General features: G+C 43.7%; 1 protein-coding gene across 3 annotated transcripts in view; it reads left to right on the top strand.

Annotated features, from left to right (window-relative positions):
* The first annotated feature begins 1,991 nt into the window (after positions 1–1,991).
* LOC127004787 (transient receptor potential channel pyrexia-like) overlaps positions 1,992–16,676 on the top strand; it is a 32,864-nt gene continuing 18,179 nt past the window's right edge. The window contains exons 1-2 of one of the 3 annotated variants that reach the window (XM_050872917.1): positions 1,992–2,193; positions 15,283–15,760. The gene's annotated coding sequence lies outside the window, so the exon portion shown is untranslated. The remainder of the gene's footprint in view (positions 2,194–15,282; positions 15,761–16,676) is intronic. The other 2 variants (XM_050872919.1, XM_050872918.1) reach the window with 2 other exon arrangements.

Genomic DNA, 16,676 nt, shown 5'->3' with positions numbered 1-16,676 from the left:
AATATAGCGCTTTGTATTTTGGGGTTTAGGAGGTTTAATTACTGTAGAAAAGACGATGATTAATGGTTTTATATATATATATATATATATATATATATATATATATATATATATATATATATATATATATATATATATATGGGTTTGGTCTGATATTGTTATGGGTGTGGGCACGATAGTCTTGGGGCTGAAAAACCTATAATTGTAATGCTTCGAGTACGACAATTTCTCTCTCTCTCTCTCTCTCTCTCTCTCTCTCTCTCTCTCTCTCTCTCTCTCTCTCTCTCTGTGTGTGTGTGTGTGTGTGTGTGTGTAAACAGCAGAGATTCTTCTTAAGATTTTACCCTAAAAAGAACGGGTTTTTTTGTCTATGGGCTGGGGAACCCGCAAGAGAGAGAGAGAGAGAGAGAGAGAGAGAGAGAGAGAGAGAGAGAGAGAGAGAGAGAGAGAGAGATTGATTGATTCATTTATAGTTGTTGTGTTGCAGGTAAAAGGAGAAGGAGAAACATACCATCCATCCCCCCACAGAGAGAGACACACACACACACACACACACACACACACACACACACACACCTAGGTATATCTTTTTAAATGCCTGACAAGGATAGTAATTAACGTGACTCCTTTAATAAGTAATCATCAAATATTACATTAACTGTCTTTTATCTGTATCGATATTTCTTTCATCACTGTTGGGTTTTTTTACGTGAATTCATATCACGTTCACTTTCCTCACTTAATTCATATTCACTTGTAATCTGTAGAGTCACCATTGCCAGCTCACTTCTCCTCCTCCTCCTCCTTCTCCTTCTCCTTCTCCTCCTCCTCCTTCTCCTCCTTCTCCTTCTCCTCCTCCTCCTCCTCCTCGATCTTCGTATTTTCATTTCATTTCATTTGTGTTTTTCATCGATTAATTTCCTTATCGGCTTCCCTTTATATGTTTCCATCGACTCTCTTTTGTTTTTTTATCTTCATTTTTAAGTTTATACACACGAGAGAGAGAGAGAGAGAGAGAGAGAGAGAGAGAGAGAGAGAGAGAGAGAGAGAGAGAGAGAGAGAGAGAGACGATAGATAAATTTAGAGATAGAAAGAGAAAGAAAAAAAAGAAGAAAAATAAAGACAAGAAGATATGTGTATATTTGTATGTATGTATGTATGTAAGTATGAATATATATGTATATTTTTCGTTTTTGTTTCCTTGTTCTTCTTGTTCCTCTTGTTCTTCTTCTTCTTCTTCTTCTTCCCTTTAAACCCTGACCTCTTGCATCCTTGAAAGGTCGCCCTTCCTCCTCGATCCTCCTCCTCCTCCTCCTCCTCTTCATCCTTTACTGATAGATAGCACACACACACACACACACACACACACACACACACACACACACACACACACACACACACACACACACACACACACACACACACACACACACACACACACACACACAAACACACACACACACACACACACACACACACACACACACACACGTACACATGATCACTCCTACATACAAACTTGACTTACTAATCTATACTGTAACATCATACCTACTTACGCAATAGTAGTAGTAGTGGTAGTAATAGTAGTAGTAGTAGTAGTAGTAGTATATGTGTTTCGTAAGACGGTGCGGAAATGAATGGAAAGATTTCTTCAATGTTTATTATTATTTCGAGGAGGAGGAGGAGGAGGAGGAGGAGGAGGAAGAAGAAGGGATGGTTGTGAATGAAGAAGAAAGAAAGACAGAAGTTAATGAACGAAAGAGAGAGAGAGAGAGAGAGAGAGAGAGAGAGAGAGAGAGAGAGAGAGAGAGAGAGAGAGACGGAGAGTGAAAAAGAAAAAACCAGAGAGAGAGAGAGAGAGAGAGAGAGAAGAGGGCAGAGATATGACCTGTGTTACGTGAAAGCCTTGCGGTATGCCAGAGAGAGAGAGAGAGAGAGAGAGAGAGAGAGGGGGGAACTTGACTGGGCACTCGCGGTGACTCGCACACACTCACTCAGTCTTGACGGGGGCAGTGAAGGGGTAGCACGCCACCTCGCCTCTTGTGCCCCTACCCACGCCCTCTCCTTACCCCGTTAGCCACACACCCACGCCCTACCGAAGCGCCCCTGGGACCTTACTAACACCACGGGGGACTGTGCGTGTGTGTGACCATTCCTACCCCCTGGAACGCCGTGTAGATTTACCCTGTGGTGTGTGTTAGTGTGCGTGTGTGTGTGTGTGTTTGTGTTTGTGTGGAGAGGAAATATTGAAGGGAAGGTGACATTGGTGTTTTGTTTTTTTGAGTTTGCGATTAAAAAGAGAAATCAAGAAAATAATGAAAAGGGAAAGAAGAAAAACAAGACTTCGGAGAGAGATAAATTGTGAAGCGATCGTGGTACCCATGTTTAAGTTTGTGAATAAAAGGAGAAAACAGATAAATTAATGATAAACGTGGTAATAATAAGAAGACTAAGAAGAATTTAGAGAGAGAGACTGAGGCGAAGATAATGAGCCATGTTTGAAGTTTGTGAATAAAAAAGTGATACCCATGGTTAAGTTTGTGAATAAAAGAAGGAAACAGATAAATTAATGATAAACGTGGTAATAATAAGACTAAGAAGAATTTAGAGAGAGAGACTGAGGCGAAGATAATGAGCCATGTTTGAAGTTTGTGAATAAAAAAGAGATACCCATGTTTAAGTTTGTGAATAAAAGGAGAAAACAGAAATGAATCATAAACGTGGTAATAATAAGCAGACTAAGAAGAATTTAGAGAGAGAGACTGTGGGGCGAAGTTAATGGGTCATGTTTGAAGTTTGTGAATAAAAAAGTGATACCCATGTTTAATTAAGTTCGTGAATAAAAGGAGAAAACAGAGAAATTGATCATAAACGTGGTAATAATAAGACTAAGAAGAATTTAGAGAGAGAGAGACTGTGGGGCGAAGATAGTGAGCCATGTTTTAAGTTTGTGAATAAATAAGAAAATTAAAGAAAATGATAATAATTGTAATGATAAGAAGAAGAGGAGGTGATGTCAATGCCTAGAGTGTGAATATAGGAAGAAAAAGAAAATAATAATAATAAGAAGAAGAAGAAGAAGAAAAAAAAGTGTTCAGAGAGAGAGAGAGAGAGAGAGAGAGAGAGAGAGAGAGAGACATGAGGTGGTGTCGGTGATGTTTGAGCAGTGTAAATAAATGATAAAAAAAAAAATATCATGCTCTAGTGAACGTGTGTGTGTGTGTGTGTGTGTGAACGTGTGTGTGTGTGGGGTATATACTTATGGAAAACCTGTTCGTGCTAAGTCAAGAAAAAACAGTAAAAAAACAAGGAAAACAGGATTAATAAGAAAAAAGAAGACTGGATACTAAAGGGGGGGTAAGAAGAAGACAAGTGAACGTAGACATTTAGTAAAGATAAGCAGGAAAAGGAGAAGATTGGAAACTAAGAAAACTGGAGAGGAGAAAGACCGAGGAAAGGAGAAGAAATACCAAAACACGAAAGATTGGATAAGAAAAACATACGTGAACAGGAAAGAGAGAAAGAAAACAAGATTAACCGAAGAAAAGATTGGACAAGATAACCGAAGAAAAGATTGGAAACGAAGAAAACGGAGAAGAAAAGACTGAGGAAAGGAGAAGAAAATACCAAAACACGAAAGATTGGATAAGAAAAACATACGTGAACAGGAAAGAGAGAAAGAAAACAAGATTAACCGAAGAAAAGATTGGAAACGAAGAAAACGGAGAAGAAAAGACCGAGGAAAGGAGAAGAAAATACTAAACACGAAAGATTGGATAAGAAAAACATACGTGAACAGGAAAGAGAGAAAGAAAACAAGATTAACCGAAGAAAAGATTGGAAACTAAGAAAACGGAGAAGAAAAGTGAGGAAAGGAGAAGAAAATACTAAAACACGAAAGATTGGATAAGAAAAACATACGTGAACAGGAAAGAGAGAAAGAAAACAAGATTAACCGAAGAAAAGATTGGAAACGAAGAAAACGGAGAAGAAAAGACTGAGGAAAGAATATAAAGAAAATACCAAAACACGAAAGATTGGATAAGAAAAACATACGTGAACAAGAAAGAAAGAAAACAAGATTAACCGAAGAAAAGATTGGAAACTAAGAAAATTGGAGAGGAGAGAGAGGAAGAAAGACTGAGGAAAGGAGAAGAAAATACTAAACACGAAAGATTGGATAAGAAAAACAGACGTGAACAGGAAAGAGAGAAAGAAAACAAGATTAATTGAAGAAAAGATTGGAAGCTAAGAAAAGCGTAAAGAAAAGATTAGAAGAGAGACGAAAGAGAGAATGAAAAGACTGAAACAAAGGTGGAATGAGATGAACAAAAAAAAGAAGAAAAAGAAAAAGAGAAGAAAAGAAAACAGGAAGATTGATTAAAGAAAAGGATGGAAACTAAAGAGGAAAAAAGAACAGCAGATGTGAACGTAGACAATTCGTAAAGAAGAACAAGGAAAGCGAGGAGGAGGAAGAAAAGAAGAAAGAAAGAAAAGAGAGGGAAAAGAGGAAAAGAGAATAGAAAACAACATTGATAAGAAAAAGAATGAAAAGTAGAGAAATAATGAGAAAAAACACATGTGAAGGTTGGGCGTGGCTGAGAGAGAGAGAGAGAGAGAGAGAGAGAGAGAGAGAGAGAGAGTGAAAGTGCCTATTGAAAAGAAAATGAGATAGGTAACGACGACCCTTATAAGAACTTTCACTATACCCAGGAGGCGAGCACACACACACACACACACACACACACACACACGTGACCTCCTTACGGCAGACTGTGAACTATACCAGAGCGTTGACTTACCGCTGACTAGGCCTAATTGAAGACACCTTGAAGATACAGGTATACACAAAGTCTCTCTCTCTCTCTCTCTCTCTCTCTCTCTCTCTCCGCTACGGTAAAGGCGCTACAGGAAACAGGCGTAGTAAAAGAAGCCACAGAGAAGAGATAGATAGGTTAGAATCAGGCAACCCAAGGGGGAATACGCCTGGGGGGGGAGGGGAGGGGGCTGTAGCCTTGAATCCTCCCCCCCCTCCTCACTACAACGCCTTGCCCGAGGGTTCCTGTAGGCGAGTCATCCTGTGGGGCTTTCCCGAACCATCGTATTGTTATGCCGGACGTGTTACTTGGGTTCAGTGTCGCCGTCACAAGACTCCGTGGGAGGGAGATATGTAAACACTTTGCACAGCTTCTGTAGTTTAATATTCTTCCTTAGTAGTACACTTCACTGAACACTAGCTTACTATGACTGGGACTGGGCCTCTCTCGCCCTCTTCTCCTATATATATCCAGAACAGTACAGTCTAGAATGTTACAGTATATTTTAGATCATATAAGAACATGTAGCAAAAATATATGCGAGTTGGCAACACTTCCCGCCTGGCGCCTGGCCGCACCCCGCGGGGCGCGGACGAGGCTTTGCTCCCCGCCCCCCTGCTCGTTCTTCCCAGAGCCTTCTAGAGGCCCATAGATGCCGGGGGAAGCTTCCAGCACAACACTATCCCCCCCTCTTAATTGTGATCGTCCCGATCACACACTTAACTATATACAAACATAAGAGAATTAATCAAAAACATAATAATCGTCGTATCGCTGTGGACGCCTGCGTTGTCTCTGTCTTCTGCTCGGTGCCTCCTGCGCGTCTGTCTCCTGATGCGCCTCGTCGTCGTCCGCTTCTTGGGGTGTCTCTGGAACATCTGCCGAAGCCGGGAGGTTATCTCCCTCGGCTGAAAGGTCCAGAAGGCCTATGTCGTCGTCGACCTCCTCTCGGTCCTGGACGTCCCTTGCGTTTTCGTCGGCTGCTGGTTGTCTGTAGTTGTTCCAGGTGTAGTTTTCCGGACCGTGATACCTCCATAGGCGGTTGACGTGGACAACTTTCGGCTTGGTCCTTTCCGTTCTCCGGATTCGGTAATTCACGTCGGAGAGGCGTTCTAGCACAGTGTAAGGGCCTTCCCAGGGGCTCTGTAACTTCGGAGACTGTCCTTTCTTCCTCTGCGGGTTGTAAAGCCAGACTTGGTCTCCTTCCTTGAAGTCAACGTGGCTTGCCCTCATATTGTAACCGCGCTTCATGGCCTCCCCGGAGAACTTCAAGGCACCATGGACTTGATGGTGCACCTCTTCCAGCCATTCCTCTAGTTGACGGGCAAAACTGGAGGCGTCCCTTGGAAGGCTTTCCTCAGGAGGCCTTCCTGTCAGTAGGTCCACCGGCAATCGCAGCTCACGTCCAAACATCAGCTTTGCCGGTGAATACCCCGTAGTCTCGTGGGCGGCAGACCTGTAGGCCATGAGAAGCGCAGGCAGCTTCTGATCCCATGAAGACTGATCATTGTTGCACTGCTTGGCCAACTCCTGGCCCAACGTCCAATTAAACCTCTCCACCATTCCATCTGACTGTGGGTGCAGAGGGGTGGTCCGGGTCTTCTTGATACCCAGAAGCTTGCAGCACTCGGCAAGGACTGTTGACTCAAAATTTCTTCCCTGGTCGGAATGGAGCTCGTTAGGCACACCGAAGCGACAGAAGAACTCCTCCACCAAAACCTTGGCGATGGTAGTGGTTTCCTCGTCAGGGAGGGCGTAGGCTTCCGGCCACTTGGTGAAGCAATCCATTGTGACGCAGATGTACCTATTTCCGTTCGTCGTCAGAGGCAAGGGTCCTGCTATATCCACTGCCACCCGTTCCATGGGGGCTCCAACCTGGTATAGTTGCAATGGGGCACGGTGACGCTTCTTGGGGCCCTTCTTTGCACAGCACACCTCACACGGGTGACACCATTCTTCCACGTCCTTCCTCATGCCAACCCAGTAGAACCTTTGGCGCAGGCGACTCAGTGTCTTCTTTACCCCAAGGTGTCCGCTGGTGATGCTGTCGTGCATTTCTTTCAAGACGCCTTCCCGGGACTTCACAGGTAGCACCGTTGACCAGTAGTTGTCAAGACCATCATGAGAGACACAGCGTCGCTGCAACACCCCGTCGTCTATCCGAAGAGTGTCCCACTGAGTCCAGTAATTCTTGGTGGTAGGGCTTTCTCTCGAGATTACTTCCCACCCAGGTCGCGTTGACGATTGACTCAGCCACTCCATAATTGGTCTCAGATCTCGGTGCAGTTTTCCCAAGTCTTCCCATGGCACCTCCGCTGTCTGTTCCACTGTAGTGCGGCGGCACATATTCTGGACGCTTTCCCTCTGGAGGCAATGTTGACACTCAGGTAAGCAGGGGCGCCGGCTCAAGCTGTCCGCGTTACCGTGTGTTAGCCCAGATCAGTGCAAAATAGTGTAGTGATGCTGCTCTAGTTTACCTATCCAGCGAGCAAGCTGGTCCTAAGGGTTTTTCAGTGGCTTCAACCACCGCAATGCAGCGTAATCTGTGCGGATGGTGAAAGTTGCACCGTACAGGTAAGCATGGAAAAAGTCAAGGCTCTTGACTACTGCCAGGAGTTCTTTCCGGGTCACGCAATAGTTTTTCTCGGCTGGGGTGAGCTTCTTGCTGAAGTAGGCCACAACCCGTTCCATGTCGGCACATGCCTGGGACAGCACTCCACCAATCCCCTCATCACTGGCATCACAATCCAGTATAAAAGGCTTAGAGGGGTCTGGGTAGGTGAGTACGGGCGAGCTGATGAGGGCCTCCTTGAGCTTCTCAAAGGCAACCTGAGTTTCCGCTGTCCACTCAAACTTCTTCGTCAGGAGGAGCAGTGGTGCAGCAATCGTAGCGAAGCCTTACACAAACCTGCGGTAGTATGAGCACAACCCGAGGAAGCTCCGCAGCTCCTTCACGTTGGTGGGTGTCAGCCAGTCCCTTACCGCAGTCACCTTCTCAGGATCAGTGCGTACTCCAGCCTCGCTCACGATGTGTCCCAAGTATTGGACCTCCCTTTGGAATAGGCAGCATTTCTTCGGGCTGAGCTTAAGGTGTGCAGCTCTAAACAGGGCGAAAACCTCTGATAGCCTTTCCATCTCCTGCTCGAAGGTCTGGCCAAAGACAATCACGTCGTCGAGGTAGATGAGTGCCGTCTTCCAGTGAAGTCCCTCCAGCACCCTCTCCATCAGCCGCTCGAACGTGGCCGGCGCGTTGCACAGGCCAAAGGGCATGACCTTAAACTGCCACAGGCCTTGACCGTAGGAGAAGGCTGTTTTCTCTTTGTCCTGCTCCGCCATTTTGACTTGGTGATACCCAGACTCCATATCCAGTGTTGAAAACCACTTGGAGCCCACCAAAGCATCGAGCGTGTCGTCGATCCGTGGGAGTGGGTATGAATCCTTGATGGTGAGATCGTTGAGGGCTCGGTAGTCCACGCAGCACCTGAGGGAACCGTACTTTTTCCTGACGAGCACTACAGCAGACGCCCACGGGCTGCTGGACCGCTCGATTAACCCCTGTTGCCGGAGATCATCCATTACCTCATCCATCTCCTTGCGACGGGCTGGTGCCATCCTTCGAGGAGCTTGCTTCACTGGGCGGTGGCTACCTGTGTCGATGTGGTGCTCTACCAGGTCCGTACACCCCAAGTCCAGGTCTCCTGTGGAAAATATATCTGCATTCCTCACGAGAAGCTCCCTGAGCTGTTCCACTTGGGGCTCCTCTAGACACTTGGAGCTCCTGTCAAACAGGTCGCGCAGGTAGTCGGGCAGCTCCTCCTGGGGCTTCGTCAGGGTTCTCCTGCAGACACAGGTTCTTGGTTCCTGGTCGATCTCTTGGCACAACCCCACCATGGTCCCTTGTTTTATTTTCTTTGGGCTGAAGGAGACATTGGCCACGACGACAGGCACTTCCGCTGCAATAGGGTCTGCCAAAGTACTGCCTACAATCACCCCGTTTTCTACCGGACATCGACTTCCACTCCCTACCACACACAGGCTAGCCGGGGGGGCACCCGTAATTTGACAGGGTAACAGCATCTCTGACCTCGGAGGAATAATGGTGGTGCGCTTGACTGTCACTGGCAGGCCCTCCTTGTGCACAGTCGTCAGTGGCACCCTCCTTCCTCCTACAGTCAGTTGCTTAGCGCGGAAGTCCAGCTCGCACCTGTGGGAGACAAGATAATCCATACCTAGGATGCAGGGGTCGTCCATGTCAGCCACGTACACAGAGAGGAACTCTTCCTTTCCTCCGAGCTCAAACTTCACGTCCACTGGGCCTCTGAGGTCTGCATAGTGTCCAGTGACTCCGCACAGTCGATGCGACGTCTTAGGAAGCCGACGATGACTCACCACGTCAGGCCGCACAAATGTGCGTTCCGAGCCTGTGTCGACGACCACAGGCCACAACACTCCGTCAACCTTGCCCTCCACTTGGCAGCTCGTCATGGTGGTTCTCCTGCACGTTGATATCTTCGGGGCATGTACAGGACAGACTGGTCGTTGCCCCCATGAACCAGTCCTTCTTATAAGTAAACGAAGGATGTGAATTAACTGAAAGAAAGTGATAAAATTAACATAGAGATTTAAGTTAGATTAGGTTAGGTTAGGTTAGGGGTCAATTAAGACCAAGATAGCGGGTGTATTATAGGAATGCATTTAAGTGAATAAGTAAATTGTAAGGAAAGCAAGGATGTGAATTAACTGAAAGAAAGTGATAAAATTAACATAGAGATTTAAGTTAGGTTAGGTTAGGGGTCAATTAAGAAAATCAAGATAATGAGTGTATAATAGGAATGCATTTAAGTGGATAAGTAAATTGTAAGTAGACGAAGGATGTGAATTAAGTAACAGAAAGCGATAAAATTAACATAGAGATTAATTAGCGAATGAAACGTATGGGAAAACGAGTTGGTAGTCAGATGAAAAGAAAAAATAGATGAATTAAATGTAGATAGACAGAAAGGAAAAAAAAACAAGTAGATAAATAGACAGGGTAAATATAAACGTTATAATGAATGATATGTATTGGAAAACGAGTAGATATCAGAATAAAAAATAAATCGATAGAAAGATAGATAGATAGATAGACAGAAAAGCCAGCAGAGAAAGACACGGCGACAGAAAAATGTAAATAGTGACACAGATAGACAGCGTTGAATACATAAGTAGATACATAAATGACTAAATAAGTAGAAGAAGAAGAAGAAGAAAAAAAAAGAACAAGAACAAGAAGAAAACGAAGAATAAGAAGAAAAACAAAAAGAAAAACAAGAAGAACAAGAAGAAGAAGAAGAAAGAAAGAAAACGAAGAAGAAGAAACAAGAAGAAAAATAAGAATCAGGTATAATCAGGTATTAATCATCAGCTAAAGAATAAGCGAAATACAAGCACCTTAACACACATCCCTGCACGCCTGACCCACGGAAACACCAGAACCACAACAATGACCAGCGCGTGACTGGTCCCAAACACGTCCTCTCAATCAAGCACACACACACACACACACACACATGATGAAACACATGAACCAGTCCTTCTTAGTTTCCCGAGTGGTGGTCCCTCGTTGGGGGCACACTTTTCTGACACTCATTCTTCCAGTGCCCCTTTTCTATACAGGTCCAGCACTTGGGTCCTTCTCTGGGCTTCTTCTTAGTGCCACCTTCATATTCCTTCTTCCTCTTATAGCATTCGTTCTCGCAGTACCAGCACGTTCCTTGGAACCTGTCTGTGTCGCTGACAGCGCCCTTTCGTGCCCTAAAGCCAGAAGTCGAGTCGTCCCTGAAGCTTGACAAGCAAGACCTAACAAAGGACTCAAACTCCATGGCACGTGCCAGAGCTTCCTGCATTGATGTTGGCTTAGCTTAGTTCACTTGTATCTTCAGCTGAGGGCTGTCCAGGGCATCGATGAATTGATCACGCAGCAAAACCGTCAGCAGGTCAGGGGTGGCACCTGGGTATGCCTTGTGCGCCATGCTCTCAAAGTCCTGAGCGAGTTCCTGAAGAGACTCGCCGCGCCTCCTGTTGCGGGTTCTGAACCTAACCCTGAAGAGCTCGTTTTGGTGCTTGGTCCCATATCGTTGCTCCAGCGCCTGTGCCAGCCCTCTGTAGCTGCCCTTTGTCGCATTGTCGAGCTGAGCAAGGACCTCCAGCGCCGCCCCTTTCAGGCTAGTGGCCAGCTGTATCGCGCACTCTTGGTCATCCCATCCGTTCCGAGCTGCCAACAGCTCAAACTGAACGCGGTAAGCCTCCCAGGAGACCTTGCCATCAAACTCCTGAGGCTTCTTTCTAACAGGCGAACCCAGCAGACTCATGGGGCTGGCGGAACATCTTGTGGGGATAAACTCAGGCGAAACAGGGCTCAAACTACCCCGGACTTGCGTAGGAGAAGCATCTTGGGTACAACTAGCCCCTGCAGGCACTGGCTGTCCGTTTCCAGCCAAGCAGTCTTCAAGGGCCTTCACTCTGTCACTTCTAATATTTCTTTGTGTGTCGTCTCCCGCACCACCTCCATCTCTTGTTGAAGATTTGTGTGTTCTTTCTCCACTTCTATCAGGCGTTGTCCCAAGTTCGTGGTCACATCAGTCATTTCTCTTCGCACTGACTCACTTCCATCTTGTACTGCTTTTAGCTGTTGCTGTAATCCTGTGAAGCGATCTTCTAGCTGTTCTTTGAGTTCTTGGAGTGTTCCTTCTTGTTGTTGCTGTGCTCTTTCTTGTTGTTCTTTGAGTCCTTGGTGTGCTTTTTCTTGTTGTTCTTTGAGTTCTTGGTGTGCTCTTTCTTGTTGTTCTTTGAGTTCTTGGAGTGTTCTTTCTTGTTGTTGCTGTGCTCTTTCTTGTTTCTCCCCCTGTAGTCTCAAGGCTTCCAAAAGTTCAGTCAACATGTCGTCCCTCTGGGCAGCTTGGGAACGAGTCTCCATGGCGAAAAAAACAAATGGCTACACTCCTGACGCCAATGTTATGCCGGACGTGTTACTTGGGTTCCGTGTCGCCGTCAGGAGACTCCGTGGGAGGGAGATATGTAAACACTTTGCACAGCTTCTGTAGTTTAATATTCTTCCATAGTAGTACACTTCACTCTGACTCTTCACTGAACACTAGCTTACTATGACTGGGACTGGGCCTCTCTCGCCCTCTTCTCCTATATATATCCAGAACAGTACAGTCTAGAATGTTACAGTATATTTTAGATCATACAAGAACATGTAGCAAAAATATATGCGAGTTGGCAACACTTCCCGCCTGGCGCCTGGCCACGCCCCGCGGGGCGCGGACGAGGCTTTGCTCCCCGCCCCCCTGCTCGTTCTTCCCGGAGCCTTCTAGAGGCCCGTAGACGCCGGGGGAAGCTTCCAGCACAACAGTATCTACTATAAATAATAAGGAGACACTGTAGAGGCACAATGATGCTTTTCTACACAGCTCGAAGTCATACGAATGTTAAAACAAGAAGAAATGTAAATGATATTGCTTTGAAAATTGAGTAGTAGATTTTTTGTACGTTCCTCCTATTGCGCAGGCAGGCTTTCTTGGTGGTGCGTGGTGGTGGTGGTCGGGCCTAGTCCGTTATGGCACCGTCACGTGCTGTATAGCGGCGCCATCTTGCTTGACTCATGCTGCCCCTTGGAGCTCATCTTTGATTCCTCTATCGAGAATCTAGTGTTCGTGGTGATAGGTGGCCTCCAGGGCAGCATGTGGTAGTCTTATTAGGCCACTCGGCGATGGATGAAAAATTCTCAGCTCGTTTGTCGTCGTGGGCGGAACGGGAACTTGCGTCCACGACTCGGCGCCCGCACGCTTAGAAAATAATAGTAGTAGAAGGATAAAATTTACATTCAACTTTGGTATGATGCATCGCATAAATAAAAGAATACGTAGGTGGAAAGTTTCGGTTCCGGGCTCTCTGGGATGTGAGCCGAATGTGCTAACCGCTGCACCACGAAGCCCCCATACGTAGGTGGAAATACAGTGACAGACTATTATTAAGGACCAGGTGAATATACAGAGCCAAAAATAATGAGAACTATGAATTATGCTGCTGAGAATACCTACTAAATAAAAAATAAAAGCTTACGATGAAAACAAGAGAATGAAATGATACAAAAATAAAAAGGGTTTAAACAGAAATACGAAACTGAAACGATGCAAAAACAAGAAACTAAAAAAGAACAAAAACCAGACGTCAACACCGCATAGAAAAAAAGAAAAAAAAAGACTAAGCAAGAGCCTTTTTCTCTCCACCCTAAAAATACACATAGGCCTAAACAAACTCTGAAGTGCCGGAGGAGAAAGTAAATGAGGTTAGGCCTAGAGGAAACTGCTAGAAGAAAACGAAATGAAAAAAAAAGAGAAAAGAAAAGAATGAAAAACGAGAAAATAAATCAACAAATAAAAATAAATAGAAATTGAGAATAAAAATGCCTCAAAAAATAAAAAAAATGAAAATTAACATCCAGATTTAAGTTAGGTTAGGCTAGGTTAGGTTAGGTTAGGGGTCAGTTAAGAAGATCAAGATAATGGGTGTATAATAGGAATGCATTTAAGTGTGTAAGTAAATTATAAGTAAACGAAGGATGTGAATTAACTAACAGAAAGTGATAAAATTAACATAGAGATTTAAGTTAGGTTAGGTTAGGGGTCAATTAAGATCAAGATAGCGGGTGTATTATAGGAATGCATTTAAGTGAATAAGTAAATTGTAAGTAGACGAAGGATGTGAATTAACTGAAAGAAAGTGATAAAATTAACATAGAGATTTAAGTTAGGTTAGGTTAGGGGTCAATTAAGAAGATCAAGATAATGGGTGTATAATAGGAATGCATTTAAGTGAATAAGTAAATTGTAAGTAGACGAAGGATGTGAATTAACCAACAGAAAGCGATAAAATTAACATAGAGATTAATTAGCGAATGAAACGTATGGGAAAACGAGTTGGTAGTCAGATGAAAAGAAAAAATAGATGAATTAAATGTAGATAGAAAGGAAAAAAAAACAAGTAGAAAAAGATAAATAGACAGGGTAGATATAGACGTTATAATGAATGATATGTATTGGAAAACGAGTAGATCAGAATAAAAAAAAACATATGGATAAATCGATAGAAAGATAGATAGATAGATAGAGAGACAGAAAAGTAGCAGACAGAACCGGCGACAGAAAAATGTTAATAGCGAGACAGATAGACAGCGTTGAATACATAAGTAGATACATAAATGACTAAATAAGCAGAAGAAGAAGAAGAAGAAGAAAAAGAACAAGAGCAGGAACAAGAAGAAAACGAAGAATAAGAAGAAAAAGAACAAGAAGAAAAACAAGAACAAGAACAAGAACAAGAAGAAAGAAAGAAAACGAAGAAGAAGAAGAAGAAACAAGAAGAAAAATAAGAATCAGGTATTAATCATCAGCTAAAGAATAAGCGAAATACAAGCAGCTTAACACACATCCCTGCACGCCTGACCCACGGAAACACCAGAACCACAACAATGACCAGCGCGTGACTGGTCCCAAAACGTCCTCTCAATCAAGCACACACACACACACACACACACAGATGATGAAACACATGATCCTCTTACTGACCCACCCAATGACGCGATAATCCACGCCCCCCCCCCGAACCCTGGACAAGCAATGCATCCCACTCCTGCCAAAACCAGCCCAACCTGCCTCAAACTCACCCAACCTGTCTCAGACTCGCTCAAATCCAGCCCAAACTCACCTCGCTTCGCTTAACCCCTTGACTGTGGATTTCCTACCAGAAGACATCACCAAGCTACAGGAATGGAACAAAAAGTGGCTGCTACAATTCAATGAGGAAAAATGTAAAGTCCTGCTCCTTGAGAGAGGATATCCAGCACACCAATACCACATGGGAAACACTCCACGATCCACCACAGAGGCAGAGAAAGACCTGGAAGTGTATGTTACCAGGCTACCAGTGAAGGGATATCCAGCACACCAATATTGACTATGCTTAAATATTTTCAACCCCTCATCTCCCCACCCAAATCAGGCCACACCAAGAAAGCTTATATATAGAAACGTGAAAGAAAATGATTATATATATATTTATATACTTAACGAAGAGAATAAATGCATACAGCTTCGTTCTACTTTTCGATCAGTCGCATTCAAGATTAACGAGTCAAACGAGAATCTGACTGGATGACTTATGACAAAGGGACGGCGCACGACGACAATGCATTTCTGTTTCATCTCGAGCATCCTATAAGGCGAGAGAGAGAGAGAGAGAGAGAGAGAGAGAGAGAGAGAGAGAGAGAGAGAGAGAGAGTCAACAAGATGTATTAGAATAAGTGACACCCAAGGTCTCAAAAGAATGAATCATGTAAAAAAATACTTAAATAATAATAATAATAATAATAATAATAATAATAATAATAATAATAATAATAATACCTCTTTGTCTACAGGTTAATGCAGGAAATGAAGGAAATAAAATATAGGTAATAAAGAAAACGAGTGAGTGAGAGAAAGAAAGAAAACAAAGAAATAAAGACAAGTAGGAAGATAAAAAAAAGAACTTATTGTGTACAAGTGAAGAAAATATTTAAACAGAAGAAAAGAAAGAAAGAAAGGAAGAAAAAGAAAATAACATATATATATTTTTTTCTGTGTTCACCAAAGAAAAAAAAAGAAAAGAGAAAGTAAATTTATCACCAACCAAAAAAAAAAGGACAAAAAATAAAGAAAAAAAAGAAAGAAGGAAAGAGAAAAAAATTATAATAAGCAGAAAATAACAATAAAAACAATAAGAAGAAGAAAGAAAATAACAAGTGTAAACAAAAACAACAGACAATAGGCCTTCATGTTTTTCTGTGTTCAATAATTTATTTTCTTCACGACTGACAAGATCTTTTTTTAATACAAGACAAGATGGAGAAGTATTGCGTAAGTACCTGTGTGTGTGTGTGTGTGTGTGTGTGTGTGTGTGTGTGTGTGTGTGTGTGTGCGTAACCTTTCATCTTCACCTTTCTCGGTACTGTTCATCACCATCATCACCACCATCACCACCACCACCACCATCACCACCATCACCACCACCATCATCACCACCATCACCACCACCACCGATCTTGATAATGAGGAAGAGGAGGAGGAGGAGTAGGAAGAAGAAGCAGGAACAGGAAGAGGAGGGGAAGGAGAGGCACGAATTATTGGGAGAAAAAGGAGGAGGAGGAGGAGGAGGAGGAGGAAAAGGAGGAGGAGGAAGGGACTCGATTACGTCATAGGATCAGCTGATTATGACGTCAGAGAGAGAGAGAGAGAGAGAGAGAGAGAGAGAGAGAGAGAGAGAGAGAGAGAGAGAGAGAGAGAGAGAATGTGGGAACTGTATGATTAAAAAAAGCAGTAATTAAAAAGATTAGCTAAAGAGAGAGAGAGAGAGAGAGAGAGAGAGAGAGAGAGAGAGAGAGAGAGAGAGAGAGAGAGAGAGAGAGAGAGAGAGAGACCCTTTATAAGTCTGGTAAAGGCAAGATTCCATTTCTGACAAGCCTTTCACTGTCTACGGAGATTGAAAGAGAGAGAGAGAGAGAGAGAGAGAGAGAGAGAGAGAGAGAGAGAGAGAGAGAGAGAGAGAGAGAGAAACGCTTTATAAGTCTGGTAAAGGCAAGATTTCATTTCTGACAAGCCTTTCACTGTCTACGGAGATTGAGAGAGAGAGAGAGAGAGAGAGAGAGAGAGAGAGAGAGAGAGAGAGAGAGAGAGAGAGAGAGAGAGAGTCATATATCCATCTGTAATGCATTCTAAAGAGTTCCATTCACACCACAAACAATAACAACAACAATAATAATAATAATAATAATAA

This window comes from Eriocheir sinensis, chromosome 29 (genome assembly GCF_024679095.1).
Source record: "Eriocheir sinensis breed Jianghai 21 chromosome 29, ASM2467909v1, whole genome shotgun sequence".
NCBI classification, from domain to species: Eukaryota; Metazoa; Arthropoda; class Malacostraca; order Decapoda; family Varunidae; genus Eriocheir; species Eriocheir sinensis.
The sequence above is the reverse complement of the archived record's forward strand: the minus strand, read 5'-3'. Positions and strand labels throughout refer to the sequence as shown.